Source organism: Macrobrachium nipponense, chromosome 11 (genome assembly GCF_015104395.2).
Source record: "Macrobrachium nipponense isolate FS-2020 chromosome 11, ASM1510439v2, whole genome shotgun sequence".
NCBI classification, from domain to species: domain Eukaryota; kingdom Metazoa; phylum Arthropoda; class Malacostraca; order Decapoda; family Palaemonidae; genus Macrobrachium; species Macrobrachium nipponense.
Window position 1 is genome coordinate 52,724,882 of NC_061087.1, and position 6,309 is coordinate 52,731,190.

Genomic DNA, 6,309 nt, shown 5'->3' on the forward strand with positions numbered 1-6,309 from the left:
TGCTCTCTCGGGTGGTCAGACTGGACATTGTTCGCCTTACAATGATTTCTCAGTTGTCCAGGCGGTTTTCTGTGAACATCTGTGTGGCGGAGTGGCAGCGAGGAGTGATTGTGAGGCGTCGGAAAATGTCATTGTGAACAACCATGACGCGTCTCATGGTCTCTCGGGTGTAGTTCATCCATAGGGAACACCCATAGATACTGTAGCAATACGAACGGGAGATAGGCAAACCTCCTTGCAGTTATGTTGCCAGTTGCATATAGTTTACGACGCCTCTGTTGTATGTCTGCCGTATCTTTTAGGTCGTCCGTGATAATGTGACCCAAATACGGAAACTCATGCACAAATTCTAGCCAATGATTTCCGAGGAAAATATGTAGTTCTGCAATATGCTTAAGAAATCTCGGTAGCAGCGACATGCGCTGGGTCTTGGTTTCGTTGTATAGGATATCAAATTCCTCTGCATATTGGCGGCAAGTGTCGATGAGTCGTTGGAGACCTTGCACTGATGGGGAAATCAGAACCATATCGTCGGCATAACAGAGCTAGTTTACAGTTGTTTCGGTGACAGTGCACCCGATTTGGAGTTCAGTTTGACATTCAGGACATCTGTGTCAGGGGTGTCATGTGGGGGGGGGCAGTGAGGGGCTCTCGCTCCCACCCCCCAGTTTCTTGGGGCTTGGGTCCCCAAAATCAGCTATATGAAAAAACCATATATATATATACTATATCTAATATATATTATATTTAATAATCTATATATATATATATATAATGATATATAATATTCTATATATCTGTAACGTATATAATATATATATAACATATATATATATGATATAGATATTATTATAATTATTATAAGGTCACTGTTCACAAAACAGTGTTGGAAAAATATATAAATAAGGTTGAAGTTTAGAGAGGCGCCTACCCGACATCGCTGCCACCCCTGAGGACCTGCTCATCCTTCCGACGCCGCCTGTGGTCTTCCTCGGCCAACCGATACCACTGCCGTACCTGTGGGCCTCCTCTGCCTGCCGACGCCATTACCTGTGGGCTTCCTCGACCTGCCGACGTGGCTGCCTCACCTATGGTTCTACACTGCCCGCCGGATGCTGCTGCAGCGCTGGGGACTTCCTCAGCCCTACCTACGCAGCCGGCGGGGGTCCCCACGGCCCATCCCACACCACTACCGCACACAATGCAGCTCCCTCTGCAGTCTTGGTCACCCTCAGTCGACAGTAGAACCCCCCAGGCAACCGCCAGGGGAGGCATCCTGTCAGCCAGCAACACCGAAGGACTCTACATTTAATAACGACCCACAAAAGGTGTCACAAGGACATGGGGTCGCCTCTTGCCTCCAAGATAATTTTCATCCAGTCATTATTCCATAATCATTTTCTTGGTGGGGGGAGTATTTGTGAGGACAATGCTTTTCCCTATTTTTCATTGTATCTAATCATCAAGCCAGGTTGTTCCTTTAACCATTCTATAGAGCGTTCCGTGGCCTTTCCGCCGATATAATTTCCATGTATGAACACAGACTGTGTCTGTAGTTATTTATGAATGTATGTCTGTAAGAAAACACAAATCCACTGTCTCAGACTCATTTCTGCTCTCAGTGCGAGTCGGTACTACTTATCTGTCCGCACCTGTCTATGTCAAACCAGTTCGTCTGTAATAAATTATCAGTACCCAGATACCTGTCTTAATCTCTGGTCCTCACACTATGATGGGACAAGTGTCATGAGAATGCTTTAGCGGCATTCAGGCCTTACTGTGAGATAAAATTCCCCCAGCAGTGTACATACATACATTGCCATGCCCACAGGCTTAATTTAGTACTGGAAGACTGTGTAAATAGTAATATCATTGGTCTCTCTTCATTCTTTTCAGTTATTAACACACTGTACACATCTACAACTAACAGTATTACAAGGTACTAACTTTTCATAGAGGCACAGACAGCAGATGACCTGCAAGTTTTGACATTAGAAAGACCTGCTATAACAAGATGGTCTTACTATTATTGGTCAGTTGCAAAGGTTAAGCTTCTTTATGGAAGTTTGTTAGCAGTGCTTCACAAAGTTGGAGAGAGCTCTGATTCAGAAGTTGCAGATGAAGCAAGTGGACTCTACAAACAGTTGCTGTCTTTCAAGTTTGTAGTGAATCTTCTTTATAGTGCAGAACAATTCTTGAAAGTTATCAGCAGCTTGGCACACCAGCTACAATCAAAGGAATTATTGCTATCTGAAGCTTGCTCTCTCATACACTCAACTATTAAAGAACTACAGATCTTGAGAACAAATGAAGGTTTCTCTAATATCTTTGACAAGGCTAAGATTTTTTCTGCTGCATATGAGATTGATACAAAATTGAAAAGACTCCAATCAAGTAGGCAGACCCAAGAGGATCCAAAAGATCTCCTCCAAGTTAAAAGACTTTTTAACTGATTCAGCTGTAGGAATGAGTGAGGACAATACAAGTCCTGCTTCTGAGATATCGTTCAAAAGAATCTATTTTGACAAATTAGACATATTTCTCTCTGAGATGGATAATATTTTCACTCATAATATACAACTGACAGCTGGGATGAATGCACTTGACTATAATTCTGATGAATTTTTAAATGATAAGAAACTGTCTACCATAGACAGTTTTTAAGTATGTACACATAGATGAAATCCTTCTAAATGCTCAAATTCTGTGGCAATAAGTCACTCTCAAAATAGGAATAAAAAGCTTAAGAATTTGTTCAAATTGTATAATGAACTCAAACGGAATGTGCCTACTCAGAAATTCTTAAAACTTTTTGAATTCTCATCACCCCTCCAGTAACTACTACCAGCAATGAGCAACTGTTTTCAGTGCTTAACTTAATGAAAACGTATCTCCGAACTACCATGGAAAATGAGGGCTTATATGACCTGCTTCTCATGGCCTCAGAAAAGGAGCTTGTTAAAAATCTTAACAATAACATACTAGTTAGTAATTTTGCAAAATTAAGATCAAGGAGGTATCCACTAACGCAGTAGATATTTGAAATGCATGAGGCATATTTTTATTTTGAAATTTCCTTAGATGAACGTTGTTAAAATTAAGTACCATTTTATCTCAACACATTTTCCCAAGCTTAAGATTTTCCTGTTCACATCAACTGTTCTTGTTTTCCTGTATGATCCTTGTTTAGGTAGTAAGCTATATTTAATGCAACATGCTGTAACTTGCATACAAGAGATGCACGTCTAGTCCTCAGCCGTAATCAATTTTAATCAAGTAAGTACAATATTTTTCTCATTTAAGAGTCAAAATATGACTGCACAAGAAGGCATGCAGAAGCTGCATCTGCCCACTCCTTTCCTCATTAACTATTGGACACGACAGATTTGCCTACTTTGCTCTTCCTACCCAAAACCTCTGCCTCTCGTACAGCTAAATGACCCCCATTGTCCTATTTTTCCACACCTGGTGTTGTCCTGCGAATTTCTTTCCAGACCAACCCGAAAAGAAGCTGGTGCCAAGATGCGAAAACAAGAGACAAAAGAGAGAGGGGGACAGAGCAGAAAATTCTCTCTCCGATCGTCATTCACCTAGCAGACGCAGTTCTGAACACATGGGTCACAGAGACCTCCTTATCACTATCTGGTGGTCGAGACGATTCTCCCACCTAAGCTACTTTCCCCCATGCTGAGCGCTCTACTCAAGACACAATTTGTCACAAACCAGAATTTGGAAACGAAAGAAGTTGTGTACCACCTCTCACGATTCCAGGTGCCAGAGTGTTAATCACCTATCCCGAATCCCAAAGCATCAGGACTGAAGACCTGCTGATAACATTTTTGTAAGATTTGCCTTAATTGTACAAGAATCTCATTTCTGTCAATGCAGGGTTCTTCACAAAAGGGATTTTTATTTTACTGGGGTTTCACAGTGGCACTAATTGCTTTGTTAATTAACTAACCTCAGTGCCACGGAGCTAGTGCCTCTAGCTCCTGTATATTTACTTCTGATTTACATAATAATAATCTTAGTTAAATGTAACTTTGCATTTTTCCCTTAAATCCATTATTTTTAATACCTTTTTTCTCTTTATTACTTGCGTGGCACCCATTCTTGTCAGATGTCAGTTAATTTTAGAGTAGATGATAAACTTCACACAGCCAAACACATAATAATGCTAAATTACAAATATTCTAGTGCCAATACTATAGTTTATAACCTGATTTGTTTAGAAATTTCCACTACCTTTTCAACTTTATTTATTATCTCAAAATTTGATGTACAGCATTTTCTAAGGAATAAAAATTCTTCAAATTTACTTTATAAGTCACTTCAAATTGCTCGCTTCGCTTGCCACCCCAACTCCCTCAAATAAACCTTTGCCGCCCCCCCCCCCTCACAAGGAAAAATTAAATGACGCCCCTGATCTGCGTACGTATTAACAGGAGCTGAAGGTGTACAACAATACGATACCCCATTCGCCCACAGAATTGATGTGTGGAGAATCAGAAATATAAAATGCCAATTAAACATAGAGGCGTGCCTCTTTTTTGTAGCTTCAGGAAGAGCTTTAAGTACTTTACTCTGTAAAATGCTTTTCTCACTTCTACAAAACAGGAAAACTGGGGAGGCTGATGATAGGTAATAGTTCAGCAATTCTTTCAGTATATAAACGCAGGTGTTAGTTGAGTGATTTGCTCTAAATCCCAACTGGTTGTCAGTGGTGTGTAGAAAAGGGAGAAGCCTCACTAGAAGAACCTACTCAAATATCTTTGACACAATCGTTGTGATTGCAATCTGCCAGTAATTACAAGGGTCAGCTCCATCCTTTAGCTTGTCTTTGATTAATGGTATGAAGTGAATTAAGAGTAGGGGTTCTGGAAGAAACTGGTGAATTATGTATGCAATGAATAGGGCAACTAGCAAAATGTAAATTACTGGGTGGCAGAATTTGAAAGTTTCTACAAGACCATCACAGCCACGTGGGTGTGTATGGCATCGCTGATGTTACCTGGCATAACACAATCTGCAAAATCAAATTGAATGTTATCAGTAATAAGGTTAGCTACATCCCTTCAGGAGTCTTGATTGTTTATGCAATTCAGGATATTGCAAAAGTGATCTCCCCACATACTTGCCACATGGCCTGGTCACTGATGGCTTCTCCTGCTCTCTGTGCCGGCTCTTAGTTGCTTTTCATTTAATCTGCAGTGCTTAAGAGCAAGTTTGAACTGCACTCTCGCCTATCTCATTAGCAATGCAAAGTGTCCTTCCCTCAGGCTACCATTTTACCTCCACAGTAAAAACATTTCTCATGAACTATGTGTACAGATTTTTAACCAAGCCATTCTGGCCAGGTACATTACGAGAGTTACCTTGACAAAATCTAAAGGTAGCTCTGCCAGAAGCAAGCATAGCAGAAATTATGCCCGAATAGAACTCCTTCAGATCTTTCTTGTGGTGGTCATTTCTACATTTTTGGTTAGTACAAAGTAAGGCGTCTGTTGGTTGAACTATTGACTGCAACCTGGTTTCCGTGGTCACCATAAAGGATTTGGTTTTATGTTGATTTTTAAAATCCCAGTTAATAGCTAGTGGAGGATCAGTTATGGGGTTCACAATAGGGGGGGATTTGGTGCTGAATGACACCTGTAAAGGAATGTGATCGTAGCCTGTTGAAAGACTGTAGCAAATGTTGTAGGTCACAATAGAATCATGAAGTTGTGGAGACATGATGCAGTGGTCCAGCCAGGAGGTTGTAATTGTGTCTGTTCGATTTAGTGCATATGAATAGGAGGAGGAAGGGAGGAGTATTACATTGCTAATTTGAAGAGCATGATTTTGACAGAAGCAACTAAGTTCCTTATAGAATTGTTGTGTGGGGTGAGAATTAAGGTCCCCAATTATACAAATTTGATCAATAGGAGAATCGTGAATAGTACTGTGTAACTCATCTAGGATCATGCAGTATTGATAAAAATTATTGTTATTTCCCCAGAGCATAAAAAACATTGATTATTAGGATCTTAGAGTCCCTTACTGTCACTTGAAGCCCCAGCAATCTGTCACTCCTGTAGGTCATCACATTTACCTTAATGTCTAACGATTTGTGCCACGGGGAAAAAAAAGGCCCCCTTTTGGGTGACTGGCAACGATTTGATCTGGAATTTGCATCGATGAAGTCAAGAAGGCTCTGAAGTCTTCATGTACGAATTGCAGATGACAAGGTCATGTTGCCAGAGGAGTGTTTCTTGCAGGGCAATGATGCCTTTGAAGATTTTGCTGAGTATGTTTAGGAGAGGAATATTC